General features: G+C 40.8%; 2 protein-coding genes across 3 annotated transcripts in view; one reads left to right on the forward strand and one right to left on the reverse strand.

The window, feature by feature from the left end:
- The window catches only part of RCBTB1 (RCC1 and BTB domain containing protein 1), a 67,262-nt gene extending 52,353 nt beyond the window's left edge, over positions 1-14,909 (reverse strand). For both annotated transcript variants that reach the window (XM_007193744.3, XM_007193740.3), the window contains exons 1-2: positions 14,771-14,909; positions 13,626-13,753 (exon numbers count right to left, since the gene is read on the reverse strand). The gene's annotated coding sequence lies outside the window, so the exon portion shown is untranslated. The remainder of the gene's footprint in view (positions 1-13,625; positions 13,754-14,770) is intronic.
- The window catches only part of SETDB2 (SET domain bifurcated histone lysine methyltransferase 2), a 306,643-nt gene that overhangs the window by 142,957 nt on the left and 142,869 nt on the right, over positions 1-20,817 (forward strand). The gene's annotated exons all lie outside the window — the stretch shown is intronic.

Consider the following 20,817-nt stretch of genomic DNA (forward strand, 5'->3'; position numbering starts at 1 on the left):
TATCTAACACTTGATTGAGTGCACCTCTTACACAATTTTCTTTGCCAAGAAAATCTTCTGAAGGTCCCCTAGGTGGACACTTGTTTTTCATACATCACTCGAAAGTTCTTGACAGTCAGCAAGCAAAAATAAAAGGGATTTCAGTTACTTCCTCAAAGACTTGAATGTTATTTCTCCTGAGAGAATGAAAACAGCTGGGAGCACTCAGATTATCTCCACCTTTTCTTCTCTGCCCCTCCCTCTTCTCATGGTTGGTCAAGATTGAGAGAAATAAGCCAGAGAACCACCAACACTTATAATGGCTAAATAGGGAATATTTAGGTCACTATATCAGATTGTTTACCTGTGTATGTAATTCATAGTCAGGAAATCTGTCTGACAGTCTCAAAAATATCATTATTTCTGAGAATTGAGAATGACATAACTTTTAGGATTCTGCAAATGTAATAAAATATAGAATCTATCTAGAGGGAGATTCCACCGTGATTTTCAATTAGCTTAACCAAACAGGTAAACGTGATCAGTCACAATAAGTTTTACAACCTCAATCCTTATTGATCAAACTACTTTGGGGATAATTTCTGCTCTTATAGTTGGGATAAATAAACATGGCATAAAACAGGGCGGGGCAGGGGGAAGCTTGAGAGAAGTGATAATGGAGACTAGGAAAAGAATTTTAATTCTAATTCCTTTTTTCCCTCACCCCGAGAACCAGATGAATTCCCTTTGCTCACCATGAAAACACATTAAATAAAAAAACAAGCATCTTAGCCCTGGCTAAAGTAGACTACTCCGGGCTTCCCTGGTGGCGCAGTGGTTGAGAATCTGCCTGCCAATGCAGGGGACACGGGTTCGAGCCCTGGTCTGGGAAGATCCCACATACCGCAGAGCAACTGGGCCCGTGAGCTACAATTGCTGAGCCTGCGCATCTGGAGCCTGTGCTCCGCAAAAAGAGAGCCTACGATAATGAGAGGCCCGCGCACCGCGATGAAGAGTGGCCCCCACTTGCCGCAACTAGAGAAAGCCCTCGCACAGAAACGAAGACCAACACAGACATAAATAAATAAATAATAAATAAATTAAAAAAAAAAAAAATTTGTTAAAGTAGACTACTCTGCTGATTCATATCTTCACCTGCACTGAGGCAGATGCTACGCTGAACAGGTGGCATAAAAAGATAAACCTGGGGTGGGATAGGGAGGGTGGGAGGGAGACGCAAGAGGGAGGGGATATGGGGATATATGTATATGTATAGCTGATTCACTGTGTTGTAAAGCAGAAACTAACACACCATTGTAAAGCAATTATACTTCTATAAAGATGTTAAAAAAAATAAATAAAAAATAAAAAGATAAACCTACTTTGCTCCCTGGACCAGGCATGAGACTGCTCCTCTCATAGTATCAATGTCACTCCCACATGAGATCACCTTTATGTGTAAAAGTGATCCAATACACTCTGTTTAGAATTGCTTCCTTGCCCTTTGTCAGATGAAAGAGCTTCTTAAATATGGAATTCGACCAAGGAATCCACTTTATAACAAAGGAGAGGTAGCAGTGGGCACATGGGTGTGGAATCCACTGGACCTATCCCTTGGCAAAACACCCAGAAGCTACTGGCCCAATAAGCAATAGAGCAGCCTGTTGAAAGCTTGGCTGAATTGCCAGCTTGGGGATGATACCCTATGAGGATAAAGTGCTACCCTCTAGGAAGCAGTAATGCTCTAAATCAATCACCATTATATGGTGCTGTATCCCCAGAATACCTGGGAATGCGATCCAAGTGTGGAAGCAGGAGTGTCCCTATTTACCATCAATTCCAGTGACCCACTTGGGGAATTTCTGCTTTTTCATCCTCACAACTGTAACCACAGGTTTAAAGGTCTTGGTTCTCAGAGGGGGAACATTTCTACCAGGGAACACAGCAGGAATATCCATTGAACTTTAGGCTACACCACCACCCAGGCACTTTGGGCCCCTCGTTTCAAGGACCAGCAGGCAAGAGTAAGATCCTGGTGGGCGTAATTGACTCTTACCATCAAGAGGCAGTAGGGCTACTGTTACACAGTGGAGGCAGGGAAGCATGCGTTTGGCGCACCCAGATAATCAACTTAGACATCTTTTAGTACTGTCTTGTGCAATTTTGATGACAAATGGACAAGAGAAGCAGGTGCAGCCTGAGAAGGGCATGGTAAACAGTAACGGGAACTCGTGGGTTTGGAGGGTCTGAGTCACTCCACTGGGTAAATCACCTAAACCTTCAGAGGTGCTAATTGACAGTGAGGCGGCAGAGGATGGGTACTGGTTGCAGCCTCAAGACCAACTGCAGCAGCAGGGGGGATTGTAGTTCATCTTCCTAACCTTCCTCTTTATAAGTTTCCCAAGGAAAAACGGCACCCCAGTGTCCTGAAGGAACTGCTCCTCAGATTCGTGTGAAGGAAGTGGATCTGAGTGGCGCAAGGCATGGGCCATCCTGGATGTGATACGGCCCTGCCCAGACCACAGCTGCAGCCTTCCTAGGAACTGCTTCAGCTGAAGAGAACTGGTTTGCTGAAAGTCAGCCCTCTTCTGGGAAGCCAGCCTCCGCTGACTGACTGCTGCTCAGTCTTACTTTCTTTTGTTCAATAGGTGTTAATTAGAGTCCCTCCTAATAAACTTTCTATGTGCTAATCATCTCAGAGTCGACTTCCCAGGAAATCTTATCTTTGACAGTCTCTTTAGTGTAGATTGCAGTTTGAAGGAGAAGACACTAAACAAGTAAAATGAATTTATGACTTGTACTCTGAAGGAGATGAGCAAGATGCAGTAATAGCAAACACAGGGAAGGTGTACTTGGAGAGGAGGTGACATTTAAGCCAAATATTACACGATAGCAGTCAGCCACGGGAAGAGCAGGTAGAAGAGTGTGTCTTAGGAAGAGAAACATCTTGGATAAAGGCTCTTCCCAAAGAGCTTAGCCTGTTGAAGTACCACCCAGAGATCTGTAGTCCTTTTAAAGGATTTTGTTTCAAATGCAATGGGAGGCCTTTAAAGGGTTTTTAAGCAAGAGCGTAAAATGCTGTGATTTGCACTTTTAAAAAATTCTCTCTGATAGTGAGGAAAAAGACTGGATGGGAAGAAACCATTAAGGAGGTTACTGCCACATCAAGAAACATGCCCACCCAAAGTTTGCCCCTTCCCTCCAAACCATGTTCCAGGTGCCCAAGACCCTGGAATTCCCAGTCCACTTCTAGGACCTGCATGGACCTCTTCCCTATATCCATCCCCCCTAAGACAGACTGCATACCCTTAGGGCCATGGGGTGGTCAGGGAGGGACTGTTGTAGGGCTTGGAAGTGGAGTCTCCCCAAGCATATGTGTAAAGCTCCTTGCAGTGTGGGATGAAGCCAGGATTGGAAAAGATGGGAGATGAACTCTGGGACAGAGACCAGGACGGTACTCCCTCCCTGCTGTGCCAAGTTCCAATATGGGACCCCAAAGATTCCAAGAATACTAAATTCAAGGCTTGGCCATCCAGGTTATTAAAAAGCTGTATTTGTCAAGACACAATGGAATATATTTTATTCAAGTTGTTGGCTTGATTTTTAACTCATAAATTTTTAGACATATGATATGTGGGCCTCCATTTGCAATTTTGCACTGGGTTCTACAAATGTTAAGGATAGGCCTAAAAGCCACATTCACCTACAAAGAAACAATGCACATACAAAGCTGGCTTCTTACAAACAACAGATGACAAAGATAATGAAATAATATCTTCAAAATGATGGGGGAAAATATCTGTTAATCTAGAACTTTCTATCCAGTTAAGCTAACATTCAAAGGTGAGGATAAAATAAAGACATTTTCAAACCAAGACTAAGAGAATTTCCCACTCACAGACCCTTGCAGAAAGAAGAAAAATAAACCAAGGAGGAAGGATTAGAATGCAAGAATCAATAATGAGCAAAGAAATTAGTAGAGGGCTTCCCTGGTGGCGCAGTGGTTGAGAATCTGCCTGCTAATGCAGGGGACACGGGTTCGAGCCCTGGTCTGGGAGGATCCCACATGCCGCGGAGCAGCTGGGCCCGTGAGCCACAACTACTGAGCCTGCGCGTCTGGAGCCTGTGCCCCGCAACGGGAGGGGCTGCGATAGTGAAAGGCCCGCGCACCGCGATGAAGAGCGGTCCCTGCACCGCGATGAAGAGTGGCCCCCACTTGCCGTAACTAGAGAAAGCCCTCACACGAACCGAAGACCCAACACAGCCAAAAATAAATAAATAAATAAATAAAGTAGCTATAAAAACGTTGTCACCCCTTTAAAAAAAAAAAAAAAAAAAAAGAAATTAGTAGATACATTGGTAAATCTAAGTAAACACTGACTATAAAAAATTACTAATTTTTAGAGGGTAAACACAGGGTGAAACTAGGATATTACACAGCAATCACATTGAAGATGAAAGGCAAAATTCAGAGTTAAACATTCTAAGGTCCTTATGATGTTGCATATACAATGTTAAAAAATTTATCTATTACTTTTAATATTTTTAAGGAAAACATCTTAAGCAAGTATGCAAAAAAGAAAGAAAAAAATGAATAGTTAGGATGGACTGAAAAAAAGCAAAATAAGTTTAACTGGTAGTACATACAAAATCATCCTCGTTTCATGATGCAAAATCAGGCACCAATGTATTCTTTGTAAACTTCCTCTAACCGAAACCACAGACCATAAAATACCATCTCTGCCACTATTGTCCCCCAATTATAAAGTATTGTTCAGCTGTTGCTCTTCATTCTTATAAAACTCCATGGAAGATAGATACTAAAATGTTAGGGGGAATCTCATATACTTGGGGCTTTTATACCAGTGAGTCTAGTATCAATAACTATTTGCACAAAACTCTACTCTTTTCTGTGGGCAATACCACAGAAGGTCTCGAGAAGACCTTCAAGACGGCAGAGGAGTAAGACGTGGAGATCACCTTCCTCCCCACAAATACATCAGAAATACATCTACACGTGGAACAACTCCTACACAACACCTACTGAACGCTGGCAGAAGACCTCAGACTTCCCAAAAGGCAAGAAACTCCCCACGTACCAGGGTAGGGCAAAAGAAAAAAGAAAAAACAGAGACAAAAGAATAGGGACAGGACCTGCACCTCTGGGAGGGAGCCGTGAAGAAGGAAAAGTTTCCACACACTAGGAAGCCACTTCATGGCGGGGATGGCGGGGTTGGGGGGGAGCTTCAGAGCCACGGAGGAGAGCGCAGCAACAGGGGTGCAGAGGGCAAAGCGGAGAGATTCCCGCACAGAGGATTGGTGCCGACCAGCACTCACCAGCCCGAGAGGCTTGTTTGCTCACCCATCGGGGTGGCTGGGGGCTGGGAGCAGAGGCTCAGGCTTCGGAGGTCAGAAACCAGTAAAAGGACTGGGGTTGGTGGCATGAACACAGCCTGAAGGGGGCTAGTGAGCCACAGCTAGCCGGGAGGGAGCCCAGGAATAACTATGGAGCTGCCAGAGATGCAAGAGACCATTGTTTCGCGGTGCACGAGGAGAGGGGATTAAGAGCACCACCTAAACAAGCTCCAGAGATGGGCGCGAGCTGCAGCTATCAGCGCAGGCCCCAGAGATGGGCATGGGATGCTAAGGCTGCTGCTGCCGCCACCAAGAAACCTGTGTAGGAGCACAGGTCACTATGCACACCTCCCCTCCCGGGAGCCTATGCAGCCCGCCACAGCCAGGGTCCCGTGATCCAGGGACAACTTCCCCAGGAGAACGCACGGCGTGCCTCAGGCAGGCGCAACGTCACTCCGGCCTCTGCCGCCTCAGGCTCGCCCCGCATTCCGTACCCCTCCCTCCCCCCAGCCTGGGTGAGCCATAGCCCCCTAATCAGCTGCTCCTTTAACCCCGTCCTGTAAGAGCAGGAACGGACGCCCTCAGGCAACCTACACGCAGAGGCAGCGCCAAATCCAAAGATGAACCCCAGGAGCTGTGCGAACAAAGAAGAGAAATGGAAATCTCTTCCTGCAGCCTCAGGAGCAGCGGATTAAATCCCCACGATCAACTTGATGTACCCTGCATCTGTGGAATACCTGAATAGACAACAAATCACCCCAAACTGAGGCAGTGCACTTTGGGAGCAACTGTAGACTTGGGGTTTGCTTTCTGCATCTAATTTGTTTCTGGTTTTATGTTTATCTTAGTTTAGTATTTAGAGTTTATTATCATTGGTAGATTTGTTTATTGATTTGGTTGCTCTCTTCTTCCTTTTTTTTTTTATATATATAGATATATTTTTTTTTTCCTTTTTTTCTTTTTGTGAGTGTGTATGTGTATGCTTCTTTGTGTGATTTTCTCTGTATAGCTTTGCTTTTACCATTTGCCCTAGGGTTCTGTCTGTCCTTTTTTTTTTTTTTTTTAGTACAGTTTTTGGCACTTGGTATCATTGGTGGATTTGTTTTTTGGTTTGGTTGCTCTCTTCTTTCTTTCTTTTCTTTTTTTATTACTTTGTAATTTTTTTATTTTTAATAATTATTTTTTATTTCTTATTTTAATAACTTTATTTTTTTCTGTCTTTATTTCTTTTTCTCTCCCTTTTCTTCTGAGCCATGTGGCTGACAGGCTCTTGGTGCTCTGGCTGGGTGTCAGACCTGTGTCTCTGAGGTGGGAGAGCCAAGTTCAGGACATTGGTCCACTAGAGACCTCCTGGCTCCATGTAATATCAAATGGCAAAAGCTCTCCCAGAGATCTCCATCTCAACGCTAAGACCCAGCTCCACTCAATGACCAGCAAGCTACAGTGCAGGACACCCTATACCAAACAATTAGCAAGACAGGAACACAACCCCACCCATTAGCAGAGAGGCTGCCTAAAATCATAATAAGGTCACAGACACCCCAAAACACACCACCGGACGTGGTCCTGCCCACCGGAAAGACAAGATCAAGCCTCATCCACCAGAACACAGGCTCTACTCCCCTCCACCAGGAAGCCTACACAGCCCACTGAACCACCTTAGCCACTGGGAACAGACACCAAAAACAACGGGAACTACGAACCTGCAGCCTGCGAAAAGGAGACCCCAAACACAGTAAGTTAAGCAAAATGAGAAGACAGAGAAACACACAGCAGATGAAGGAGCAAGGTAAAAACCCACCAGACCTAACAAATGAAGAGGAAATAGGCAGTCTACCTGAGAAAGAATTCAGAGTAATGATAGTAAAGATATCCAAAATCTTGGAAATAGAATGGAGAAAATACAAGAAACGTTTAACAAGGAACTAGAAGAACTAAAGAGCAAACAAACAATGATGAACAACACAATAAATGAAATTAAGAATTCTCTAGAAGGGATCAATAGCAGAATAACTGAGGCAGAAGAACAGATAAGTGACCTGGAAGATAAAAGAGTGGAAATAACTACTGCAGAGCAGAACAAAGAAAAAAGAATGAAAAGAATTGAGGACAGTCTTAGAGACCTCTGGGACAACATTAAACGCACCAACATTCGAACTATAGGGATCCCAGAAGAAGAAGAGAAAAAGAAAGGGACTGAGAAAATATTTGAAGAGATTATAGTTGAAAACTTCCCTAATATGGGAAACGAAATAGTTAATCAAGTCCAGGAAGCACAGAGAGTCCCATACAGGATAAATCCAAGGAGAAACACGCCAAAACAAATATTAATCAAACTATCAACAATTAAATAAAAAGAAAAAATATTAAAAGCAGCAAGGGAAAAACAACAAATAACATACAAGGGAATCCCCATAAGGTTAACAGTTAATCTTTCAGCAGAAACTCTGCAAGCCAGAAGGGAGTGGCAGGACATATTTAAAGTGTTGAAAGGGAAAAACCTACAACCAAGATTACTCTACCCAGCAAGGACCTCATTCAGATTTGACGGAGAAATTAAAACATTTACAGACAAGCAGAACTAAGAGAATTCAGCACCACCAAACCAGCTTTACAACAAATGCTAAAGGAACTTCTCTAGGCAGGAAACACAAAAGAAGGAAAAGACCTACAATAACAAACCCAAAACAATTAAGAAAATGGTAATAGGAACATACATATCGATAATTACCTTAAATGTAAATGGATTAAATGCTCCCACCAAAAGACACAGACTGGTTGAATGTATACAAAAACAAGACCCGTATATATGCTGTCTACTAGAAACCCACTTCAGACCTAGGGACACATACAGCCTAAAAGTGAGGGGATGGAAAAAGATATTCCATGCAAATGGAAATCAAAAGAAAGCTGGAGTAGCAATTCTCATATCAGACAAAACAGACTTTAAAATAAAAACTATTACAAGAGACAAAGAAGGACACTACAAAATAATCAAGGGATCAATCCAGGAAGAAGATATAACAATTCTAAATATTTATGCACCCAACATAGGAGCACCTCAATACATAAGGCAAATACTAACAGCCATAGAAGAGGATATGGACAGTAACACAATCATAGTAGGGGACTTTAACACCCCACTTTCACCAATGCACAGATCATCCAAAATGAAAATAAATAAGGAAACAAAAGCTTTAAATGATACATTAAACAAGATGGACTTAATTGATATTTATAGGACATTCCATCCAAAAACAACAGAATACACTTTCTTCTCAAGTGCTCATGGAACATTCTCCAGGATAGATCATATCTAGGGTTACAAATCAAGCCTTGGTAAATTTAAGAAAATTGAAAATTGATATGATTATCAAGTATCTTTTCTGATCACAACACTATGAGACTAGATCAATTACAGGGAAAAGTCTGTAAAAAATGCAAACACATGGAGGCTAAACAATACACTAGTTAATAACCAAAAGATCACTGAAGAAATCAAAGAGGAAATCAAAAAATACCTAGAAACAAGTGACAGTGAAAACACGATGACCCAAAACCTATGGGATGCAGCAAAAGCAGTTCTAAGAGGGAAGTTTATAGAATACAATCCTATCTCAAGAAACAAGAAACATCTCAAATAAACAACCTAACCTTACACTTAAAGCAATTAGAGAAAGAAGAACAAAAAACCCCCCAAAGTTAGCAGAAGGAAAGAAATCATAAAGATCAGATCAGAAATAAATGAATAAGAAGTGAAGGAAACAATAGCAAAGATCAATAAAACTAAAAGCTGGTTCTTTGAGAAGATAAACAAAATTGATAAACCATTAGCCAGACTCATCAAGAAAAACGGAGAAGACTCAAATCAATAGAATTAGAAATGAAAAAGGAGACGTAACAACTGACACTGCAGAAATACAAAGGATCATGAGAGATTACTACAAGCAACTGTATGCCAATAAAATGGACAACCTGGAAGAAATGGACAAATTCTTAGGAAAGCACAACCTTCCGAAACCGAACCAGGAAGAAACAGAAAATATAAACAGACCAATCACAAGGACTGAAATTGAGACTGTGATTAAAAATCTTCCAACAAACAAAACCCAGGACCAGATGGCTTCACAGGAGAATTCTATCAAACATTTAGAGAAGAGCTAACACCTATCCTTCTCAAACTCTTCCAAAATATAGCAGAGGGAGGAACACTCCCAAACTCATTCTACGAGGCCACCATCACCCTGATACCAAAACCAGACAAAGATGTCACAAAGAAAGAAAACTACAGGCCAATATCACTGATGAACATAGATGCAAAAATCCTCAACAAAATACTAGCAAACAGAACCCAACAGCACATTAAAAGGATCATACACCATGATCAAGTGGGGTTTATCCCAGAAATGCAAGGATTCTTCAATATATGCAAATCAATCAATGTGATACACCATATTAACAGACTGAAGGAGAAAAACCATACGATCATCTCAATAGATGCAGAAAAAGCTTTTGACAAAATTCAACCCCCATTTATGATAAAAACCCTCCAGAAAGTAAGCATAGAGGGAACTTACCTCAACATAATAAAGGCCATATATGACAAACCCACTGCCAACATCATTCTCAATGGTGAAAAACTGAAATCATTTCCACTAAAATCAGGAACAAGACAAGGTTGTTCACTCTCACCACTATTATTCAACATAGTTTGGAAAGTTTTAGCCACAGCAATCAGAGAAGAAAAAGAAATAAAAGGAATCTAAATCAGAAAAGAAGAAGTAAAGCTGTCACTGTTTGCAGATGACATGATACTATACATAGAGAATCCTAAAGACGCCACCAGAAAACTGCTAGAGCTAATCAATGAATTTGGTAAAGTTAGCAGGATACAAAATTAATGCACAGAAATTTCTTGCATTCCTATACACTAATGATGAAAACTCTGAAAGAGAAATTAAGGAAACAGTCCCATTTACCATTGCAACAAAAAGAATACAATACCTAGGAATAAACCTACCTAAGGAGACAAAAGACCTGTATGCAGAAAACTATAAGATACTGATGAAAGAAATTAAAGATGATACAAACAGATGGAGAGATATACCATGTTCTTGGATTGGAAGAATCAACGTTGTGAAAATGACTCTATTACCCAAAGCAATCTACAGATTCAATACAATCCCTATCAAACTACCACTGGCATTTTTCACAGAACTAGAACAAAAAATTTCACAATTTGTATGGAAACACATAAGACCCCAAATAGCCAATGCAATCTTGAGAAAGAAAAATGTAGCTGGAGGAATCAGGCGCCCTGACTTCAGACTATACTACAAAGCTACAGTAATCAAGAGAGTATGGTACTGGCACAAAAACAGAAATATAGATCAATGGAACAGGGTAGAAAGCCCAGAGATAAACCCACGCACATATGGTCACCTTATTTTTCATAAAGGAGGCAAGCATGTACAATGGAGAAAGGCAGCCTCTTCAATAAGTGGTGCTGGGAAAATTGGACAGCTACATGTAAAAGAATGAAATTAGAACACTCCCTAACACCATACACAAAAATAAACTCAAAATGGATTAAAGACCTAAATGTAAGGCCAGACACTATCAAACTGTTAGAGGAAAACACAGGCAGAACACTCTTTGACATAAATCACAGCAAGATACTTTTTGACCCACCTCCTAGAGAAATGGAAATAAAAACAAATATAAACAAATGGGACCTAATGAAACTTAAAAGCTTTTGCACAGCAAAGGAAAACATAAACAAGATGAAAAGACAACCCTCAGAATGGGAGAAAATATTTGCAAATGAAGCAACTGACAAAGGATTAATCTCCAAGATTTACAAGCAGCTCATGCAGCTCAATATCAAAAAAACAAACAACCCAATCCAAAAATGGCAGAAGATCTAAACAGACATTTCTCCAAAGAAGATATACAGATTGCCAACAAACACATGAAAGGATGCTTAACATCACTAATCATTAGAGAAATGCAAATTAAAACTACAACGGGGTATCATCTCACACCAGTCAGAATGGCCATCATCAAAAAATCTACAAACAATAAATGTTGGCGAGGGTGTGGAGAAAAGGGAACCCTCTTGCACTGTTGGTGGGAATGTAAATTGATACAGCCACTATGGAGAACAGTATGGAGGTTCCTTAAAAAACTAAAAATAGAACTACCATACGACCCAGCAATCCCACTACTGGGCATACACCCTGAGAAAACCATAATTCAGAAAGAGTCATGTACCACAATGTTCATAGCAGCTCTATTTACAATAGCCAGGACATGGAAGCAACCTAAGTGTCCATTGACAGATGAATGGATAAAGAAGATGTGGCACATATATACAATGGAATATTACTCAGCCACAAAAAGAAACGAAATTGACTTATTTGTAGTGAACTGGATGGACCTAGAGTCTTTCATACACAGTGAAGTAAATCAGAAAGAGAAAAACAAATACCGTACGCTAACACATATATATGGGGGAAAAAAAATGGTTCTGAAGAACCTAGGGGCAGGACAGGAATAAAGAAGCAGATGTAGAGAATGGACTTGAGGACATGGGGAGGGGGAAGGGTAAGCTGGGACGAAGTGAGAGAGAGGCATGGACTTACATATACTACCAAATGTAAAACAGATAGCTAGTGGGAAGCAGCCGCATAACACAGGGAGATCAGCTTGGTGCTTTGTGACCACCTAGAGGGGTGGGATAGGGAGGGTGGGAGGGAGACGCAAGAGGAAGGTGATAATGGTATATATGTATATGTATAGCTGATTCACTTTGTTATAAAGCAGAAACTAACACACCATTGTAAAGCAATTATACTCCAATAAAGATGTTAGAACAAAACAAAACAAAACAAAAAACACAGTCTCTCTCATCAGGTAGTTTACAATCTGTTAGGGAGAAGCAAGCTTTATAAACCCACCTGAAAATAAACCCTACTATAGAAGACAGCAAATGGTTAAGAGCCTTGGATTGTATAAATGTTACAGTTCAGTGTAAGTAGGATCCTTTCCAACCAGGATGTCTTGGAAGTCTTTGAATATGCGAAATTTGATCTGGGCTTTAAGAGAACTGGGAATAGGCATGAGCAAAAGTGTTAAAATATCAGAAAGTGTTGGAGCCAAGAAAAGACATTTTCAAGAAAGAAAGATAAGCATTGTGTGAAGTACTAAGAGAAATCACTGAATGAATCATAACACTGAAGTCATCACAAGGGAGAAATAATTTAAAATATTATTTTACACAGATATAAAGAACAAACTAGTAGTTACCATTGGGAGAGGGAAAGGGCGTGGGGCAAAATAGGGGTAAGGGATTAAGACGTACAAACTATGTATAAAATATACTGTGTATAAAATACATAACCTACAGGGATATATAGTACAACACAGGGAATATAGCCAATATTTTATAATAGCTATAAATGAAATACAACCTTTAAAAATTGTGAATCACTATGGTGGACACCTAAAACTTACATGATATAGTACATCAACTATACTTCAATTTTTAAAAGATATTATTTTAAAGATAGTACCAACTTATATTTTTAATTCAATTTTTCTTCTTTTATATTCTGTTAATTTTTCCCCAAAGTGTATGTAGCAAATATAAATACAAAATACTGACTTTCTACAAGTTACATATGTGAACTGTTCAGATTTTTCCTGCATCTATACGCAACTTTATTTCTCTAGTTTTAAAAAAAAAGGGGGGGCCCAAGTCTTGTATACTGCAGAAGAGATTTCCATACTATTGCTTGTGTGTGTTTTTTTTTGTTTTTTTTTTTTTATGGCTGTGTTGGGTCTTCGTTTCTGTGCGAGGGCTTTCTCTAGTTGCAGCAAGTGGGGGCCACTCTTCATCGCGGTGCGCGGGCCTCTCACTATCGTGGCCTCTCTTGTTGCGGAGCACAGGCTCCAGACGCGCAGGCTCAGTAATTGTGGCTCACGGGCCCAGTTGCTCCGCGGCATGTGGGATCTTCCCAGACCAGGGCTCGAACCTGTGTCCCCTGCATTGGCAGGCAGATTCTCAACCACTGCGCCACCGGGGAAGCCCCTTGCTTGTGTTTTAAGTTCAGAGTTTTAGACTCTTGGTCTGTATTATTAAGAGTCATGATATTGAAAACATCTAATATTTATTAAACAGGTATTGTGCTAAGTGCTTTACATGCTATTTTAGTTAATGCTAGCTGCCATAATAGATAAATCCCAGAATCTCCGTGGCTTAACAAAATCAAAGTTTATTTCTCACTTACGTAAAGTCCAAAACGAGTGTTTCTAACAGGCATAAAGCTCTCCTCCACACCGTGCTTCGGGACCAAGTTTCCTTCCATTTCCTAAAGATGTTGGTCCTGGCATCTTTAACAAGTAGCTTCCGGGGAAACTGCAGAAGTTGAAAGAACAAGGAGGATCACAATGGGAGATTTTTGCGAGCTGAGCCTAGGAGTAGCATGAATTTCTTTCTCTTACATTCCCTTGGCCAGAATTCAGTCTTATGACCACAATTAACTGCACGTGACGATGTGGGATGTGGTTTAGCTGATTGTCCAGGAAAAAAAAGAAATGATTTGGTGAACAGTTTGCGAGTCTCTGCCACACATACATTTTTCCGCATTTAATCCTAACAATGCCATTGGATATGTAGTATAATTTATAGCACTTTACAGGTGAGGAAAGTGGAATTTTGACAGGTGAAGTTCCTTACCTCATGGTTAATAAATGACAGAACTCAAATTCAAATCTAGGCAATCTAACTAAAAAACTATATTCCTTATCAAGTTAACTGCAATATGACTGAAATTCTTGTTACTGAAGAAGAATGTTTAGGCTTTTTTTAGTTATAGGAGAGGTATGACAATTTTAGAACTGTAAGTAACCCAAGCCCATCATTTTAGTGATGAAGTAATTGAGATCTAGAGGTAGAATGTCCTGTCGAAGGCTCAAATCACTGCTGCTCAGGTATCATACAACGTAAAGAACATTTTATAAGAAAATATAATCTTGACAAATTAATAACTTATGTCATACTTTCTAAAAGTTAACTTTCTAAAAGATTTAATGTAGTTAAATGCAAGCATTTAGATTTGTTGCTTGAAAAGGAAGCACAACAGAGTAAGCCTGCCACCGTGTGGCGTGAGCCAAACTTAACATCTGTTAAATGTTTTATTCCCATTTATTGTGTTTGTTTCTAGTATATTTATTAACCAACCTAGATTTGACACTGTCTTTGATAAGAAATTCACACCCAGTTATGGTAAATGCTATAGGTTTAACTATTTTTTAATTTCAAGATACATTTCTTCATCCAACTCTAAAAATCACTGCAATATTTCCGATCCCACTACAGGGGTGACCAACTTTTAAAAGGTGGCCCAGGCACTTCCACAAGAGGATTACTTACTTCAGTGCTTCACAAACAGGGAAACAAATTCAACAATTAGTAGGATTTGTCTCAGTCCACTCAGAAGTGAATCAATGAGCCAGATTAGAAGGCAGAATTCCCAATCATACAATAGGGATATCCAAGGAGTCTTCAAATATGGATAAAACACCCCTAGGAAGAAGGAGAATCAGAATTTATACAGGAGTCACCATTTCCTAGAGTTTTAGCAAGGTATAAGCTTAATATGTTGTTTTAGCAAGGTATAAGCTTAATATGTTGTAACACGCCAGGCAGACATTTCCCTGCCCTCTCCCTGCATTTATCAAAATAAAAATGATATCTAAAGTTGTTTAAAAGGCAACAGATCTAGCGGGTGACTAAATGGAAATCCGGTATTGCTGCTGCCTCTAACACTTGTTTCAAATGATTAGGGGTGGGGCATTGGTATTCATATCCTGATATAGTTTTTACATGTCCCTCTTTTCTTTTTTAAAGTCTTATTCCTACTTCTTTCTTTTTCTACCATGGCAAACTCTGAAATATTAATTTCACATATAACTCACCTGATGTGACTGGGGAAAGCAGTTAAAGGGAAGAAAAGTTTTCAATGTTTGAGGGTTTAAAAAACCCCACATCTTCCTTTTCTCTTTTCTTTTTTTACTTTTTTGGATGGAGGGTTCATGAGAATAAGCCCACACACTGGTATGTAAATTTGTTATTCCTACCTAATGAGTTAATTGAGATGGGAGCATCAATTTAATCCAGTGACTGTGTGTCAGTATCTCTCTAGGAGAAAAAAAGTGTCAATGGAAATCCAAGCTTCTCTACACTCCAGATTTCTCCCCATCTCCTCACCTCCTCCAGCCTCCACAGCTTTCCCAAGCATAGGTATGTACCAACCTCAAGAACACCACTTGAGCAATGTTTGCTAGGGGCCAAAAGTATATGAACAATCCTATATTGTGTAAACACCCATTCTTTGGGGAATGCTCTGCCTTCCCTCTAGAGCAGCCATTGATTTCTCATCTTATCGATACCTGTGCAGCCACGTAAGATTGGCCTGGGGAAGCTGCAGCACTCCCTGTTCTAGAAAGGTCTCCTGCAGATTCTGCAAATCTCTAGGATCACATAATTTCGCCTGTGTTTTAGTATTATACTTCTTACGGCCTTCTCAATATTTAATAAATTATTTTTTAAGATAGTAACAAAAGATAACCAAGGTAGACTTATATGTACTAACATGGAGAAATCACTGCAACATTGTTAAATGAAATGTTACAGACATCACAATTACATTAAAAAAAAAGACCTAACCAAACAAAAATAAATAATAAAATATCTGTCTGCTCCAAAATATGTGAGTATATTATAGAAATATCACTGTAAAAATGTACATCGAACTGTGGATTCTGATTATCTCTGAGGAAGGGAGTAGTGATTTGGAGGGTGAGCTTAGGCATTTCACCTTGTAGACTTTTATATTGTTTGACGCTCATACAGAAAAATATATTCATCAAAACTTATGTAATGATTTTTAATAAAAAGAAGAGAATTGAAGTAAACACTCTGCTGCTTGCTGCCCAGAGTGACAGTAACTCATCCGGGAAATGTAGTAAAGTCTCAAGTGCTGATCTGAGTTTCTGAGACATGACCATCCGAGCTCCTTCCTAACCAAGTGGTTTTCTTCCTGTCAACTAAAAATACACTATCCAGTTCAGGAAATGTGGCTGACTGAACAGCAGCTGCCGCTGAGGACCTACTTTGCATATTAAAACAACCTTGGAAGATAAATAGCAAAACCTCCCTGTCATCAGTTCCTGTTTTGAGGCACGGCTGGAGCTCATCACACACGTCTGTCTTGGCCTCCACATTATCCTTCCTGCATATTTTCAGGAGACAGTCTCTGGCCACTGTTTCTTTTCCCCCTTAGTGTCAGGAAACTTCCTGCAAATATTGTAAAAGCAGAAGCTGAAGGAGCTTCAGTGCAAAGCTAACACTCTTCAGATCTTTCTTACACTGTTTCAGAAAGCAGATCATCCGCTGCTGTTTCCTTTTCATGTGTGTTTTTTTTAAACGACAAAGATCAGCTGCCAAGATACTATTTATGTTCAGAGTGAGAGAGAGAGAGAGAGTAAAAAGAGACAGGCACAAAAATTTCCCCCGACTCTGCCGTGTTCTTTACTCAGTTATAAAGAGATGGTGTTTCCAATAAAATGGCAACTAGAAACAGTGAAAAGTTCTGGCAGATGAGCTGTGCTGCAAATGTAAAACACAAGCCAGTTAAAGTGATAATAACTCAAAGTACAATTTGTAATGCAAAATAAAGACATTTAAAAAGAGTCTGCAATACTATATTCTACATCTAATTCTGTTACATGATGTCCTAGTCTCCATATACATGAATAATGTTGACCTCTTCCATTCACATGGCATGTGGATGCATTTTGAAAGGTTTTTTAAAAAATAATGTGATAGACTGTACAGAGCACTGCTCGTAGCTGCTCAGTAAAAATTGCACTGTAACTATAGAATATTAGAGCTGAACAAAATTTAGAGATGACCTAGTCCAACCTTCTTGCTTTACAGTTGAGAAAACTGAGGTTCAGAAAGATGAAATAACTTACCCAAGGTAACACAGATAGAAAGTAGCAGATCTGGGGCTAGAATCCAGATCTCCTCGTTCTTCAACCCGCCTTCTTCCTTAATACATGATGGTGTCTCACTAATCCAGCCTCGCTATCCTGCCCTGTCTCTCATTTGCAAGATAGCAAGCAAGAATTACTGCAGCATTTCCACTGATTTCTTATCTTTGGACTCGATGACCAGGCTACACAAGCAACCAAGTGTGAGCACCTGGGACATGCCCGCTGGCACACACACATGTGTGCACACACACACACACTGTTAACTCATGTTAAAGACGATCTTGGAAGAAAGCATGTGTGTAAGAAGACAACCCTCTACCATGGAATACTGGGGAAATGCAGTAGACACTGTTGCCCACCCAACACTATTCCCACTTTCTTCTCACTAAGAATACTGCAACTTTACTCAGCTGTCGAGAGACAAGAGACAGTACAAGACAGAGACAGAGGTGAACCCTGCCTGGCCAAACCAAGTCGTTTCATTCTCTTGGACAATGAGATATCAGATAAAATTGACTGGGAGGCTTTGGGGGAATATTTCCTTCCTGATAAAATAAATACACACACACACACACACACACACACACATGCACACAAACACACGAGAAGACTGCCACCTTTCCCTTCTTCCTGCTTTTGAATTCGGTTGTGTGAAGACGAGAAGCTTGGTGTTGCTGCACCGAGGAAAGGAAACATCACCCACAAGTTGATGCCAAAGCAGAAATGTGGAAAGAGATTGGCTCCTGGATGACACTGCTGAGCTGCCCAGCCAACCTGGAACCGCCTCCCTCCTTACCCACGTCGGTCGTGTGAGATCATAAGAAAACCTAGTTTCACCCACTTGCAGCTGAAAGCATAGTTACTTTGCCTCTCTGAACCTCAGCTTTTTCTTAATAAAAAGGTGATAACGATACCTACCTAGCACAGTGGTCAAGAGGAGGAAATGAGATCATTAAACGTCTAACATAAAGAACCCAGTAAATGGTGCCTGCCAGTACCATTACCATTATAATCATTACATCAAAATCCTCAACAGTGGGCATGTTTCCTCTATTCCCCAATCTCTGCGGCACCTGGAAGCGTTTCCCTACAACAGTGTCTGGGGACAGTACATCCAGCTACCACCTCCTCTCTGAAGGCTGAGAAACTCAAAGCATGGGTGCTTTGAGCCCGGGAGCTGGAGGGCTGGACAGTCTGTAAAAGAAAAAAAGAAAAAGAAAAATCCAACTTGTAAGATCAAGGCATAACTCATAGTGCAACATGATGACATACGGTAAGATCTGAGCAAGCCATAAAGCATTCATTTCTTCCGTCCTAGAAATACCAACTCTGGCAATTTAGCCAATGGAAATAATCCAAATGAAGAGAAACACTTTATTCACAAAATCTTTAATTCAGCATTATTTTAGAAGTCATAGTATTTCTCCTTGATGTGATATAGTTATGAAGCCAACACAAAAGTTTTTATTGGAGACTGTGTAGGGGTAAGGCTGTGTACTTTTCTATATAGACTTAAATGAAATAAATCAGAATACAGACGTGTATGTACACTCTGGTTACACCCACGTGGAACAGCTATAATTAGGCCAGACTATAACTGGCAAACCGATTATTAAGCACAACGGAACACAAGAAATGAGGGGGCTGTGGATTGTTGAAGACACTCTGGCCAGAAAAGGGAGGAAAGATGAGAAAATATGACAGTGATAGTAGTGGGGCACACAAAGGGCATTTGTTTTCTCTCCACTAAGGCCATTAGATGGATTTCAAAATAATCCAGGCGGCTGAGCCCAGAGCGGAAGGCGCGGGCAGCAGAGATGCAGGTGTGGGCCCACAGCTGTGCTCTGGGAAGGCCTCCCATCAGGAGCCCCAGGCCTAGGACACTCCACGCAGGCACTGGGGAAGATGTACCAGGAAGTCAGCCCAGCTCTTCAGACCCTGTGAGGGAGGCACAGAGCATCCCAAACCCAGGATTTAGGGAACACAGGGAAGCAGCTTCCACATGCCATTTGCAGAATAAATATTTCTTGTAGAATGTTTCCTATTGATTCACCCTCTGTTAGGAGAGCCTCATTTGTAGTTAAAGTACTAGAAAAGCATAGGCAGACAGATTTCTGTGTTCTGGGGAGATCTGTGGAGGGCAATATATCAGCAATATTCCATGAAACCAATTGCCTAGGAAAAGCATGGAAAGGCACAGAGCTATCACAGATATATCTATTTAAAAGGTATATGAAAAAATAAAATAAAAATAAATATATTTATATATTATAAATATAAATATCTTTGCAATTAGTGTCTATTGTACCTTATGCCTGATTTAGATCTTCATACACAAAAATTCCCACCCATGATGAATGTGTAGTTTTAGGGTGGTTGACTTGCTCCTGCCTCTGTCCCCTGTGCAATACTGAGCATACGGTGGGACAGTGTTCTGCTCCAAGGTGGCCCATAGGACACAGTAGAAGCCAGGATCCATGAGGGTGAGACTGCACACTGCCCTGAAGGAACAGACTTCACTGATCAGACAGCAAGAAGCTGTACCCTCTGGCTGTCACCATGTATGACTTCCGATTTGGGGTCCCCCATTGTCATTCCACCAGGCTCCCCCATGACTGGTCCTCACTCATCCTTTCCTCTATCCAACTATCTCCTCCTATGGGAGGGGCCCCAAACAGCAACTCACCTCTTGTTTTACATAACACATATTTTACAATGTCCAATATTTTAAAATCAAGAAATGAAAATCAGAAATAATAGAATCTACCTGCCCACATGGTCTTGAAAGAAAATATAATGCTTTAAGTAAAAGATAAGGAATAAATAAAAGGAAGGTAAACGTAGTAAGAGAATCTCTGTTTCCATCGTAAGTGCTCAGGTACAATCACAGCATCTAAACATAGAAATAATGTGGCCTCCTTCCCTGGTGGCGCAGTGGTTAAGAATCCTCCTGCTAGTGCAGGGGACACGGGTTCAAGCCCTGCTGCGGAAAGATCCCACATGCCGCGGAACAACTAAGCCCGTGCACCACAACCACTGAGCCTGAACTCTAGAGCCCGCGCGCCTAGAGCCTGTGCTCCGCAACAAGAGAAGCCACCGCAATGAGAAGCCCGCGCACCGCAACGAAGAGTAGCCCCCGCTCACCACGACGAGAGAAAGCCCGCGCGCAGCAACGAAGAACCAATGCCGCCAAAAATAAATAAATTAAAAATTAAAAAAATTTAAGAAAAGAAAGAAATACTGTGGCCTCACTGGCACCTGATACAGCATTTTCCTGTGTCTCATCAGCAACTTAAATGCCGCAGGCACTGCTGCTGTCAGAGATGTGATTTTTTAAAATGGTGAACAGCTCACGCTAAAACTCCGAACGAAACAAAGTGCAAGCTTTCCTCAATTCACAGAGTAGTGATATTTCTGGAA

Source organism: Balaenoptera acutorostrata, chromosome 18, assembly GCF_949987535.1.
Source record: "Balaenoptera acutorostrata chromosome 18, mBalAcu1.1, whole genome shotgun sequence".
NCBI classification, from domain to species: domain Eukaryota; kingdom Metazoa; phylum Chordata; class Mammalia; order Artiodactyla; family Balaenopteridae; genus Balaenoptera; species Balaenoptera acutorostrata.